Below are 14,663 nucleotides of genomic sequence, written 5' to 3'. Positions count from 1 at the left end.
CAAAAAAAAGGCATGGGAGGACCCAGGGCTTCCAAATGTGTTAAACTCATTACAAAGACACATTAAACTTACTCATCGTTCAGTCTTGTTCACTCTTGGTGATGATGCCTCGCTGACTAGAAGTAATAATCCTAAATTGAATTGTTTTGTAAAGAAACGTAGTGGTGCCATCTTTTTTCCTTGTAATTATAATACAGATGATATGAAGAAAAACACAATTTGAAGGTTACCACATTTTAAAATGCACATCTATGGCCTTGCTCAGCTGCGTGCTGCCAAAGCACGCACAGTAGAAATGAGCTGAGGTGGCAGTGTCCAGATCCAGAAAAGCCAACATTTTTTACTGCAGCTATAACACAGACTCCCACAGTTGCTATCTCTGAATGTGGGGCTGATGCTTTGAATCAGAATGGTGAAACTGGCACATGCTGAATGTTTACGGTTCTCATAAGATATTCTTTCTTTCCTACAGTGCTGTAGGGGAGGGGTTAGAAAATGATAACTGTGAAATACTGTTCCTGCCTCCTATGAGGACACGCTGCCCCTAGAGAAATAAGGAAATAATCTGGCTTATACTTTTTCCCAGTGAATTCCTAAGAATAGACTTAGACATGCTAGTATCTCTGAAAAAGACCAAAGACAGATAATAAACTGTCTGGTATTGCTGAGTTAAATAATGGCTTGGCCCCTGGCTCTGAGAAAAACTCCTATGCTGGACTTGAATCCTGCCTGCTTACTCACATCACGGACTGCGGTAGGGGGTGGCAGAACTCTAGTTGTGAGTCCTGATCCGGTATGTCCAGACACCATCACTCAAGCAGCAGGCTCAAGTTTTAGAAGAACTAGAGATTTTTAAGCATGTGTGTAAGGTTGCTCAAAACTACCTCTATGACCTTGGGCAAGTTACTTACAGCACCATTTGTTTTTTGTTCCTATGGAATAGGCAGGCTTGATCCACCAGCCCCTACTCCCTCCCCGCACGTGTATGTATTGCTTGCAATCACTTCCCAGCTCCTACTTTTTTGACATATTCTAACCTCTGCTCACAAGTTTCTTCCACCTTGAGCATTACAGTTTGTACGGGAGAAGGAAAGGAGCAATGAAGAGAAGCAAACCAACAGGCAATGGAGTTTCTTGTAGTGTCTTAAGGTCCCTCAGCTCACACATCTCATTTAGGACACATCTGGAGTTCAGGACTCCAGACGGGGTCTACAGTGCAGGAACAGAAATAATTTGGCAAGCTAACCTGTGGTGAGCATCGAGGTGGTGCAGCCTGCCTGGGTAGTGGTAGGCATGCTGCCTGGTTTAAAGTTAAATCTTTGATACCTCTGCAAAACGTTGCAGATGCGTCTGGGACTGCTGTATAGGTATTGCCACACTTTGCCAATCTCCTTCAGATCTTCATTTGCAAAATGGGTCTGAAACTCCTTCCTTAGCTCTGAGTGATGCTGTAAGAAGTATGTTGAGCATTTTAGGGAGGGCTATATTAAGTCATCAGTCTTCTCTTATCTTTCTCATGCTCATGAATGTGTAACACATTAATTTACGGAGAGAAGAAACTTTTGGTGGCAGTAAGCTCTTTTATGTACATTTGTTTCTCACAGTCTCCAGTCCCTGCAGTTGACTGTTTACAAGTCTCTGTGAACCTCACATTTTGAATAAAGCCACACAGAGCCCACAAGTCAGTCTTGATGAGCAGACACATTTATTCAGGTTCTCTTCAGGGCCATGAGACCTGAAAGAACAGTTTCCTGAAAATATATTTGTCAAGAAGATGAGCACTCAAGATAAACAATATAGTGGAAGCCAAAAAAGAGATTAAAACAGGACATCCCCCTGCCCATTGTTTGCGTAAACAAAATCAGACGGATTTGTCTCTGGAGACCTTAGGACTGGAGCTGCTTTTTTTTTTTTTCATGCTAGGTACCATAGTTTGCCTACTCTTTTTTTCTGGCCTTGGTTTTGTATATATCATAGTATCTAAAGCAATTATTCGCATCAGTTATTCTACTTCATCCATGCAAATTAGAACTGTAGTTGCAGTTAATATGAAACCGTAGGTGCTATCCCCATTTTTTCTTAAATCCTCACTGTATTAATTAAATTCTACATGCTATTGCTTCTTCTGAATTCATTGCTTGGTCTGAGTAAATGCACTTCATTAACTTTATTTTAACCCCCACACAAGCATCCTCCCTATGCCTTTTATTACAACAGCTTTCAAGAACATTTGCCTTCACAGTCTATAATGTCATTAAGAGATGGAATAGTACTTTACAATTAAAGGGACACATTCCTTTGTCTTGACATTATTGTTTATCCTGGATTAGATCACTATTTTGTATGTTTTGGAGCCACCTGAAATTAGCTTGCTTCTGTAAAGTACCTATTTTACTCCAGTTTTAAAATCACCAGAGCAACCTTTTTCAGTCTTTCCCAGAAATGCTTCAGTCCTAGAAAAATGTGTGCTTCACTTAAAACCAAACCAAACCAAAGTAAAAACTGTAAGAAGAAATGGGTCTTACTGGAAGGAAACTTTACAGCAACCCTACACATTGTGAGAGAGGAATGAAGTTTTAGGCCCTGGTACTCATCTCTGAGTAGTGTAATTTAGAAGAATCCTCCTTTGTGTCAATGGCATTGTCCCTGTGTAAAATTGGGATAACATGGCTAAGCAGAGACAACTGCCTCTTGTTTGTAGCTAGTCCATCTTCTGAGAAACAGCGGAGGGGCCTTTGTTACTGCCAACTTTCCAATACGGCATTCAGTGAGACTGTAGAAGTCTTGAGGAGACGGAGGTGGAGGGGGTAAAGAAGAACTGACCAAAAATCGCACTAGCCATTAAAAAGAGAAAAGAGCCTAATAAGGTCTGGGCTAATTGTTTGTCTTAACTTCAGTTTTAATCACGTAAGTCCTTGTCATGCTGTAAGCAGCCCAGTTCGCTGAAGGAAGAAAGAAAACAAAACAGGGCATGCTTTGGGTAAAATGCATGGGGAGGCCATGTCTTTTGCGTGCGCTGGCCTCCTGCCACAGGCTGTTTCCAGTGCTCCAGCTGGGTGGGGAAGGGATGCTGCAGTCCTTGTGTCTTCATCCATTCAGTTGCGGGTTCCTCCACCTCCAGCCTCTCCCAGGGTGGCAGAGCAAGCCAGCCTGGGGCCTGCTGTCCCAGGGCTGCCCCGGCCCCTGTGGATTAGCCCTTTGCTGCTAGGGGTCTGGGGGAGGCACTCCTACCACCATCAGTAGCCTCACCTCCAGGCTGAGCTGCTCAGGCTGTGCCCTGCTTTTGGAGCTCGCCCGTTATGACTTAATGTCTAGGTAGTGCTAATAAGTGAAAAAAGAGCTGAAATGGGTGATTGAAATGAGCCTCTGAAAGCAGTGGAAAGGCAGGCATTTGCATGGTTGTATAAAGGAAATACTGTTATTCCTACGGAAAAGGTGCTATTTCTACAGCTATAATGTAAGACATTTTTCTCTTTAGCACCAAAGCCACGCACTGGTATTCATCTAGGCTTAATGCAAACACTGCATCGGGCAGTTCAGGAATAGTCAGCTCTTAGAAGCAATGTTAGCTTTTTAACCTTTGTTTGGAGTTTTATTACAGAATCACAGAATCACTACGGTTGGAAAAGACCTGTAAGATCATCAAGTCCAACCATCAACCAACCCCACCATGTCCACTAAACCGTGTCCCACAATACCTCGTCCACACGTTCCTTGAACACCTCCAGTGATGGTGACTCCACCACCTCCCTGGGCAGCTTATCCCAGTGTTTCACTGCCTGCTGCAGTCTTTGGTAGACAAAATGGGGTTGACATTTAAAACCCATCTTGTATAATTTTTCTAATTCCAGATACAGTTGACATAACTTAATTTGTGGCAATAATCAAAAAAGAATTAGATGTTTATGTATCCTTATTTGTAACCAGGATAAGAAATGGATTGTTAGCAAATATATTTATAAAATGAACCAAACAATGTCGAATGTTGTAGCAGTGCATCTGAAGATCAAGTGTTTCTTATCGATATATATATATTTAAATACCGACAGGTACTACAGTCAATTCAAATGTCTGTTGGAGCAATTTTTGATCAGTATGGAAACTGTATCGGGTTTTCACGGGAAGCCCTGGAGAGCAGGCACGTCTCGCTGCTGAAGCTGCCCCGTAGGTGGCGTGAGCCATCCACTCAAGCACAGACACAGGCCCAACATTCTGCTTGCCTTTTTTTAAAAAAAAGGCAAAATAACACAAACATGTTCACATAATTGCCCTTTATATAGGTGCTACGGCCCGTGTTGGCTGGGGCACAGCTGTGTTAGACTGTTGTCGAGTCAGAACTACTGTGTCATGATAAATTATAAAGGTATTTCTTTCTGGTAAAGGTAAAATCTCAAGACACAGTGTTCACCTGTGTCTTTGAATGAGGAGGGTCCTCTCACCTCCCAGTTACTTTGATCACCTACAGACAGCTCATTACAAACAGCGTATTCCTGGTATTGGCCAGGGTAAACATGATATAAACTAAGCACTAACAAATACCTTTCCTCTTAGTCCTTTTTGGCCTCCCGTCTTTCAGTCTGTGTTTAGTTTTTCAAACACTATCTCTTGTTTGTCAAAAGGCAAGGGACTTTGTTTTCTAGCTATCCTAGAAGTGTATCATGTTGGAATGTGCTTTGCTCTGAGCACATCAAAACCTGCAGATTTTTCTGCTGGTGGGTGGAAAATGGTGAGCACCAGCCCTTAATCTTTCTATATTTAGGGAAGAAAGGGAATGAATTTTGAGTGTGTCTGCAGTTCCTATGCAGTTATACCCCCCATTTAGGGATCATATTCATTACTGCCTTGGTTTAATTGCATGTGAAATGGTGTTTGTATTCCACACCTCACCATGGTAGGAGGAGGTGACATGTACGTTCAGGCATCTATTCTGCTCCATTCAGCACTACTAAACCTCAGAGCAGAATCATCCATATCTAGGTAGAAAGTGAGGAGAGAAGGAAGTCAAAGGAGGATTGTCTGGAGAGACCTTCTGTCTTCAGCTCTTCACAACCACTGGATGCTTGTGCAGGTAACTACTATACTTTTAAGCCAGGTAGAATGGACATCAGGTTTCAGGTACAGCAAAGAAAATTAAAGGAAGGGACCCAACAACAAAACATGTTTTTATCTCAAGATACAAAAATATCTGTCTCAAGAAGGGTATGAAGGAATATGTTGCACAGCAGCTGGAACAGGTATTCTGCCTGAGCTTGAAGGACAAGGTGTGCAAAGTATCCAAGCATCTAAGATTGGAAATAGATCCCTCATGACATTGTCAGGTATGCCAGTGGGAGTTACAGGGAAAACCCCACCAGGCACTTCTCAGCACGTATAGACACAACATGGGATCGAGTGTTGGGCACTCATAGCGTGCACAACAAACTCCCAATGTATGATCATGCTGAGATACACCAGAGGTTGCAAAGCTAGGAACACAAAGAAAAAGCTCATTTGGAAGATTAAAAGAATACACTTTGCAAAAAATTTAGCCAATAGCTGGCTCACCTACTGTCCTATTTTTACTATTTAATCCCATTCACACTCCTAAGATACCTCTGAATATTACAAGCCCAGGAGAGACACACCTAAAGACAAGATTAATACAGAAGGTTTTTTTCTCTTCTGTTGCTTCAGCAGTACAGGCCTGAATATCGGAAGTAGTGATTTCACAAAAAGCAGTGGTTGCACTCAATTCTTAGGTACATAGGTAATAAAACTCTTTCTTTGGATTTCTGAGGTTACATACCTCCAGGAAAACAGTCTTGACTTGGTTTAAATTTAGTTGAGTCTAGGAAATAAAAATGTCGTTGTCAGTGTTTCACAGGCCAGAGCTAAACCTTTCCTAAAGGAGATGTTATAATAATAGCCAGAGGAGGGAATGAACTCACTGCAGGCAAAAATTATAATAAAAAATCAGACTTCTCCAAGTCTCCTTTGGTTCAACTAAAGACTGTAAGAGATTTCTCATAAAGTATTTGATATTTTAATGTGTACATTGGTTGGGAAAAGAGGAACATAACCTGTTGAGAGTTAACATTTTAGGATTCTTCCTCATCATGCTAAATTTGATACTGCATTTTCAGCAAGAAAACTGCAGGCCACTTGGCTTAACTGAAGCTGGGTAAGCCTTTTAGCTTATCAAATGTCACATGAAAAAATACCAGGCAAGTTGGGTCTGAGTAAGTGTTAAAGCTTTCTTAAGATGGCGTGTCCTCAAATAATCATAGAATGCCAAACACAGAGCTTCCCGTGTTCCTTCAGGCTGAGCAGGGATGCCAAGTATACAGAATTGGAAGCTGTCTGTCAGGGTTTTTTTATTTGCTTGATACTGTGCAGACAGCAGAGACAAAATACCAAAAATGCTTGAAATCCTTATGACCTTTCACTGCAAACTGTGAACTTTGTCCGCTAAACTCAGTTTTCTATTTACACTGTCAGCACAGGCTCCACGCTGTTGCCTTGTCTTTGCCCTTCCAGTTTGTCATGTGTTGAGGGACAGCTTCACAAACACTGCACGGGAGGGGGGACCTAAGCACATTCCAGACCTTTTGCAGGTTCAAAATACTAAGTCTCCATGCCGTGGATTGCTTAAAAATAGCTGTAATGCAAGCAAAGTAGCATGAAATACGCTGTTTGCACCCAAAGCAAGTATTCTACAGAAAGCCTTAGCTTTGCCATCAGCTGACATGGCTCACATTTCCATGTTGTGCACCGATGCCATGCTGCTGCATAGCTGGCCCCATTTACACCATCTCCCATTTACACCAGGAATACACAGATGACTACAGAGTAAATGGTCCAAAAATGCATTCAGTAAACTACTGCATCAGCTTCTCAAATAAAATATCCCTGATTTCAGCATCGTGCTCCAACATTCATCCATCCCTTGTAAATCATGAGCTAGACTGCTGCAGTGAGCAAATACAGGGGAAATTTAAGATGTATAAAGTAGAAGTTGTGAGAGTGAGTAGAGTGAGTAGAGAAGTAAGAGTGACTGAGCACTGGCACAGGTTGCCCAGGGAGGTTGTGGACTCTCCATCCTTGGAGATAATTCAAAAGCCATTTGGACATGGTCCTGTGCAACCTGTTTAGGTGTCCCTGCTTGAACAGGGGGGTTGGACAAGATGATCTCCAGAGATGCCTTCCAACCTCAGCCATTCTGTGATTCTGTGAAATTGTTCCTATGCAAGACTACTATGAACTGTAATATTTGACAGTGTTTGCATAAGTTTTGCAGTTGAAAAAGGATATCCTTAACCTGTTACTTAAATAAACCCAACATCTACATTGAACTCCTTTGAAACTAAATAGAAGGTTGAATTATATAAATATTTTAGCTGAACTATCATTATTAGCTGGGTAATTCTTCTGACTGTATTTCAAATTTAATTTCGTTATGTGGTAGTATTTCCTGAACTTCACAAGACAAAGGCATTAATAGAGTTCTGCATCTGAACTCTTTAGAGTCTAGAAAACTGTCTTAAAAGGCAACATTTCCAGAGAGACTCCTGCATAGAAAATACATTGGTGTTTCCTAAAGAAACTCGGTGAGTTCACAAAGAATCATTACATTGATAAATTATGTCAATGAGGCTTTTGAAAGATGACTGTTCACTTAGTGCTACTTTTCCATGAACGTGGAAGCCATGGAAAATGTGTGGAAAACATTTGCAAAGTGATGACTGCAGCTATATGCTCTATATGTTGCTGTTAATGAGCTATCTGTTAATAAACCGTATGCTTCAGCATGTCAACAGGAGGATTTATGCTTAATGCAAAACCCATAAAAAGACTTCCTGTTTGGTACAACTGTTTCCCAAATCAGACAGGCACATTGCTCTAGTCTTCCATGAACTTCCTGTTACCAGTATAAAAATCTGCTGCCTACTGGCTTGAAGTACCTTTTCAGCCTGAACAACCTTCAGTTACCTGCTTCTCCTCACTATGCAAAGGGGCAGTCACTGCGTATCACCAGTCAAAGTACTACCAATGCACTTGTCGCCAAAGACCAGAAATACTTGTGTACATGCGTGCACATGTGAGGTTGTCTGGGGAGCAGGGGACTAGAGAAGCAGAGAATTTAATGAGCAGCAGGTCCTTCAGGTCTCTGATTTGCACAGCCTGGGGTCATAAACTTGTCATCATGGTTACTAACAGCAAGCAGGAGGTGTCCGTGGAATATCCCCAGCTCTAATGATTTGTGGAGGCAAGTTCATTTTGTTCTTTTACTGTGTTCTTCTGTACGAGAGCTTTATGTGTCAATTCTCGCTACTAAAGCCCTAAACAAGCCCCTCTTCTTCAAAACACAGACAAAAGCAACCACTGGGTTTATTCACAATAATGCTTGGATTAGTTAAAGAAACCACATTCACCAACAGGAAAAGAGAAGTAAATTTCTAAGCTATTGAATAACGCTGCTATGTTTGGAAAGGATTTTTCTTTTGTAATTCCCCTTTAATTTCCTCCCATCCAGAGCTGCTGAGAGGAATCTGAAGCTAGGTTTTCATGAGTGACTAAAGGAGTCCAGCAACTGACTCCTGCTTAAAATCAATGGTCCTGGAAATGTAAGGTAATGTTTCCATAAACACATCGAGTAATTTGAGGTTTAAGTTCCACTAAAAATCATCCAATACTTCCACCTCCCTAAATTGGACAGGGAAAAGGCAGACTGGTAAACTAATCCTTATTATCAGATAAGCAGGGATTGAATGGAGGAACATAAAGCACGAGAAAATGAGGAGGAAACTGAGGACAGAGAAGACACCTATGTTCAAGAAGTTTATACACTGAGAGGCATAAAGGCAGTTCAACAGGAAAAAGGAGAGACAGAAAGAATATTGGACTGTATAAACCGAAACATTACTTTCAGTCGCTTAGGTTTTCTTTTGATTTTGAGATATGACCTCAGTAAACCCACATAAAATTGTATAACTTTATCACCTAAGTGCTTCTGAATTCAGCACAATACATTTTTTTCATTCTGCTTTCTGATCAGATTAGAAACTGTCTGAAGTTAAACTGTGCATTCTGAATAGTTTTGCTTTCTTCATTTCAATTGTCATTTTTCAATTTAAAAATATTATTAAAATACCACATTTGGGTGGGTAGCAACTACCATCACACTGTGTAGAAAACCAAAGCAATCTGAAGCAAGCTAGACATTCTGAATACATATTTTAAATACCTTATTGCTTAAATAAAATAAACTTAAATCCTTTAGTCTAGCAATTACTTTCAGATGTTTCATTGTTTATTTTTAAAGAACTGTCATATCAACCATTTAGAACTGTCAAGTACTATTTTTATATCTTCACGAGTTTTCTCTAACATCTGCTCCCTGCCTTATGTTGGGAACTACATACTCATCTTCACTGTCTCTTGTATTTATCTTAATTTTGATGTATTTTATTTTATTAGAGGAAAAACTTAGCAGAGCTGTTTGTGGCAAGATTGAGTTACAGGAAACCCAAAAGCTAAGCCCCAGTTTCAGCTGAGACAATTAGACTGTTGATTTTGGTAGCAGCTCAGGACTTCTATTGGACTCAAATGCCTTTCAAGTCTATCTGCCAGTTGATGCTCAAGTCTGAAAATTTTCTGTATTCTTGCTACAGATAAAGGGCTTTGTTTCCATTTTAATTTGAGGGATATTTCTATCCAGATCTGAATGTTTTGCTGAAATTCTTCTCTATTCACTGGAATAGATTTTTAAAAAAAGGAAATAATAACATTTTCCAGAACTTTCAACCCTTTTTAAAGGCTTTTTTTCCCTTAATTCTCTGTTCCTTGATATCTGTGAATTGTTGAGGACAGCGTTTGTTTTCCTCAAAGCACTTTTGCCACGCATGAAAAGTAGCAGGTGCTAATTTGTAACGCTTAGCTTAACTATTGCTTTTTTCTGTCTAGTAAGTATATTTATTAGCTCATATTACTGTTTCACCTGCTGTAGGTAAAGGACTCTAAAATACTGAACACGTGATACTTTTTTAAAGTGATCTATATTATTATATAACACCAGAAGATCTTTATCAAAAGGTTTGAAGAAATTACTAATAAAAAAAGCAGTGTTCTTATACAGTCTTTTCATCAACTGCTGTAGAAACTTTGCCGCCAAGTTACCAAAGTCCACTGCCATTCTTGGATGGATGTTTTATTGGTTGGTGGATTGGGCTCTAAAACTTTCTTATGGATGCTCTGGGAGAATGTAAATACTAGCTGGAAAGTGGTTTATTCTCTATTAATATTTTGTGGGCTGGAGCCTTGGGCTGTACAATTTCTTTCTTTTTTTTTTTTTTCTTGTTATACTTTTATAGCATGCGATGTAGGGCGGGTCACAGCAGCCGATGCCGGGTGAAACGGTTACCAGGGACAGCTCCAGCAGTGGACCCTGCCAGAGATGCTAATACCCTGGTGCTGTGCCAGTCCACCCCGGTGCCTGGAGAAGTTCAGTGGGTTCACAGAGCGGGGTCTCTGCCAGGGCTGACACTCCAGAGCCGCGTGTTTGTAGAGTCATGTTTATGTGACTCTGCTGGTTTAATTTCAGACAAATTGTGTAGGATTTCTCTGCAAGAGAGAAACACGATCGAATGCGGCGCTCATCCTCCTTAAAAGATGTTCAAAAAGTCTGAGGAATTTACGTGATTAATTCTTAACATGTGGATTCTTTTAATTAGCTATCTAGAAACCAAAACAGAGTGCAGGACACTACTGCAATGCAGCGTGTTAAGCAATAATGCATTTTTTCTTCCAAAAGTCACACTTGATAACAAACAATAGTCATAGGCATAAATGACTCTGGATACTATGAGCTAATGTCTAGTTGTCAGAAACTTTTCCATTAAGGCTCAGAATGATGTTTAACATATTCTTCCCATTATTGAGCTAAACTAAACATTGTATTAAACATGGATTTCCCAATGAATGTTACTGCTGCTTATTTTTACATGTGCATACATATGGAAGCAGACACGTGTACATATGCATTTTGGATATCAAAAGCACATCAATAGCATGGTTCACTCTATTCCCAGGATATAACATTTTTTGACATTTCTTTTTTAATGAAACCTGTCCTTACTCCTTCCTGACAATAAAAATACATTTGAAACAAGATTCTGTAAACAAATATGAAATGCCAAAATTACATGTTCTCTCCTATTAAACAATGGAGAATGACTGAAAGTGTAGATTTCTTTAATTATCTAGGAAAAAAATTGCTGCTGAGGATGATAAACAGAATTTATGTACCATATATATTTCTACTCAAAATTCAAAAGCTTTGGTGTATAGCAAACACTTGAATAACTTACCAGATCCTGTGTAGGTGATAGCTTTAAGACAACTTCAGTTTTAAACCTTTGCGCTTTGTTTTTGGCATTATGTATAACTCATTTAGGATTTCAAAGCTGGGTATACTTACATTTAGATTTCGGGAAAGGGCAGATGAAGGACAGGTTGTTTGCTTTTCACTTTAAGAGACCTAGATTTCCTGATTGTGTTAGGCCCGTTGTTATTTTGTTGATTTTAAGTTGCTCCCTAGGGGGAAAAGAAAGCTTATAAGAAATGTATGAACACACTATCCTTTTTTGCAGAAATATTAAGGAATATTGGCCAAGATTTTCAAACATAGTGGCTTAACATAGTCTTTTAACTCCATGTTCAGGCTTCTTATTCAAGGTCTACTGTTCAGAAGTATGAAAACCTGGCAACTCATTCACTTTGAGTAGGCTTTTTAGTTACTCAATGCTTGTGAAAACTGATGTAGCAGTTTGAATATGGACTAAAACTCCTAATGTTTGGTATTTTTGTTGGCAATCCTGTAATAATTACACTGTAAATCAAAATATGGGTTTGGATTTCAAGAAAAGTGCCTTGAGCCTTGTTCCCACCCTTCTGCAGAGACACTGCATAGCTTTTTCAGATTACTAGGTATAAAATTATGAGTTTGAAGGACAGCTGAAAACCTTTTACTTAATCTCATGTTTTTCCACATGTGTTGCCCCCATGAAAATGTACATACACACCCTTTCATGCAATGTGTGACATAAAGTCATTAGTTCCCAAGAGGCTTGATTGATACGATGTGTTCAGAACCGCCATACAAAGCCCCAAGTGTGACTGCACTCATAATGTGAGGATGCTAACAAGGGGAGCCACAGGAAATGCTAATGCCATATATAAATATAAAATATGCTTATCTATTTTATAGGCTAATCACTCTCATGCAGCTGCTACCAAGTCATATGTGCTTTGCCTGACCCAAATCCCCCTGACATGCCTGGGAAGAGTGTCTGTGATTTGGTGGGCTCAGCTGCCATTGAGATATTTAGAGTTCAGTGTGATAAAGTCCTAGGTGGTGAATTCTGGAGACCTGTGCTCCAGCTGGAGCGTGAGCACATCCTTGAGTGCTTTGCTGGATCAGAGCTAGGGAGGGCCCAGCACCTCTCTGCATAGCCCCTGCCCTCAGCTGCTGACAACACGCTCCTTTTGCTGCTCAGTGTCCATCCCGCATGAACCCACGGACTACTAGAAAAACAGCTCTTTGATAAGCAGGGTGATGCTTTTCATGTGCTGATTGGCTTGATGGTTGAAAATTGAGGTATTTGGCCTAAGATCTTCCTTGCCTGTGTTTTTACTCTCCAGAGCCACTGGTTTCCCAGCAGTCAGAGTAACTCCAGAGAGCCAAACACACCCAAAGGTATCTCTCCATTTACTTTAAGCATTTTATCAGCCAGGGCAAAATGAAAACTCTAGAGCAGTGACTCCTAACCTCTGCACAGCGGAGCTTCAGCAGTGCCATGTACCCCAGGACCCAGTGGGTCCCAGGGAGCTGTGCCCTGGGTGGCCCGGCCACCGCCAGACTATGCTAACCTTAGAGGGAGGAAGCCTTTGGAGAGGGAGGACAGCCAAAAAGGAGTACTGATTTCACAAGGGAAACCTGTGGGTAGCTTGACTGTTTTACCTTAGATTTACTCCAGCCCATTTGAAACGTGCCTGCTACCCCCTCTTTCATCTGAATGCTACACCTGGGCTATCGTAAGGTCTTTCTTTTTCAAATCTGACAAAAGAATTAATTAAATTTTGGTCAAAGCAGTACATTTTCACAAAAGAAGCTTGAATCTGGTAGACAGAGGAGCATTTTCTGCCAAGAGGAGATCTCAAAACATCAGCCCAGGTGTACACCTCTGGAGTACACTGCTGCCAACCAGCCCTTGAGCTTCTGGTCGCTGGCTGGAGTCTGTTTCTCCGTTTCAGGTGGCTCCAGCTGCCCACCCAGCCCCAGCACAGGCTCTGAGAGCTGCCGCATGACGGCAGCCAGGTGGGTGCCTTCCTCACAAAGCCCAGAGCCCTCGCAGAAAGTAACTGGCTGCTTTCCAGGCCCTTTAGTTTAGATTAGGGATTAGATTAGTGATGACAAAGCTTTCTGGCCTCTGGCGTCAAATTTCTTTTAAAAAGTCTCTGTAACAATCGCCAGCTCAGTTCTCTGGCAATACCAGATCTAGCACTGGCCCCCGATCCGCCCTTGCTTTGCTAGATAATCCGTGGTGATTTTCTCTTGACTCCCTCTGTCTCTCACAAGCGGACCCCCTGTTCTGTTTGTGGTGCAGTTTAGCAGATGGCACTGCCACCTGAGGAACCGATAGGAGAGAATGCCCAAGTACTGTGGATTATTTGCAACTGGTTTCATCCAATTCATCTGAGCTGTACAAAGAAATGCGCATTTGGCACCTTTCCTGAGAGGACTCTAAAGCCTGGAGAGCAGTAATTGCCAATGCATTATGTACAACCTCATTGCCATTTGCTTCGTAGTTTTATGAAGAGTAGCTTTTTATTGTTTATCCTGCCAAACAGGCCTTCTCCTTCAAACAATGAGTCAATAATTCAGAACACATCTACACCCATTCATCACTTTTAGAGACGGCTCTGGGCTCCACAGTTCAGCTCTGGATACAAAGTTCTCTGCAGCTTGCAGGTGTTTAGGTTTGGGGCTTTGGCTCAGCTTCTTGTGTGGCTGAAGGAGAGTCACACAGTCAGAAGTAGCTTTGAACAGTTAGCAAAATGGAGAGCTGCCAGGCTGAAGGGGATGGCAAGCTACTTTGCCTGTGCCTGAAGAGAGAGGGATTAGGCATTTCAGCCAAACAGCTCATTCCTGCCTCCTGTTTGTACCATCCATGTTGCTGTTACTGCCTTTGTGGGATTAGAGGGAGGGTAAAGGAGTGCCAGCGTGTACCAGAGGGCCCCAGTACAGCAGCAGCAGCAATCACATCTGCCCTTTCTACCTCCAGCAGGATTTCTCTGGCTTTCTGCCCGGGTCCTGTCCTAGATCCTGTCCTTCCAAACCAGGACCCACCTCTCCTTGACAATCAAGAAGGTACAGAAAATGTGTAGATGGTGATGGTGGAGATTGTGGAAGTGAAGGGAAGGTCTCTGAGTGTCCTGCCTCTGGGGAGGAGGGGGAGGAAGGAAAAGAAGTGGTCCCAAGGAGAAGAGACAACTGTAGGAGCAGAAAAAGTGCCCGGTCACCTCACAGCCTCCCCACACACAGTCCCCTCGGTCCTCAAAAAGCCCCCACAACATCACTGCCACAGTCCCCACCTTTCCCTCTCACATGCCTTTCCCCATCCCAC

The 14,663-nt window shown here is 41.6% G+C and overlaps 1 protein-coding gene across 3 annotated transcripts in view; it reads right to left on the bottom strand.

Moving 5' to 3' along the window:
* COL8A1 (collagen type VIII alpha 1 chain) overlaps positions 1 to 14,663 on the bottom strand; it is a 94,345-nt gene that overhangs the window by 22,358 nt on the left and 57,324 nt on the right. For all 3 annotated transcript variants that reach the window (XM_059816289.1, XM_059816306.1, XM_059816297.1), the window contains one exon: positions 11,456 to 11,571. The gene's annotated coding sequence lies outside the window, so the exon portion shown is untranslated. The remainder of the gene's footprint in view (positions 1 to 11,455; positions 11,572 to 14,663) is intronic.

Source organism: Gavia stellata, chromosome 1, assembly GCF_030936135.1.
Source record: "Gavia stellata isolate bGavSte3 chromosome 1, bGavSte3.hap2, whole genome shotgun sequence".
Taxonomy (NCBI): Eukaryota; Metazoa; Chordata; class Aves; order Gaviiformes; family Gaviidae; genus Gavia; species Gavia stellata.
This window is presented reverse-complemented; position numbering and strand designations above follow the sequence as displayed.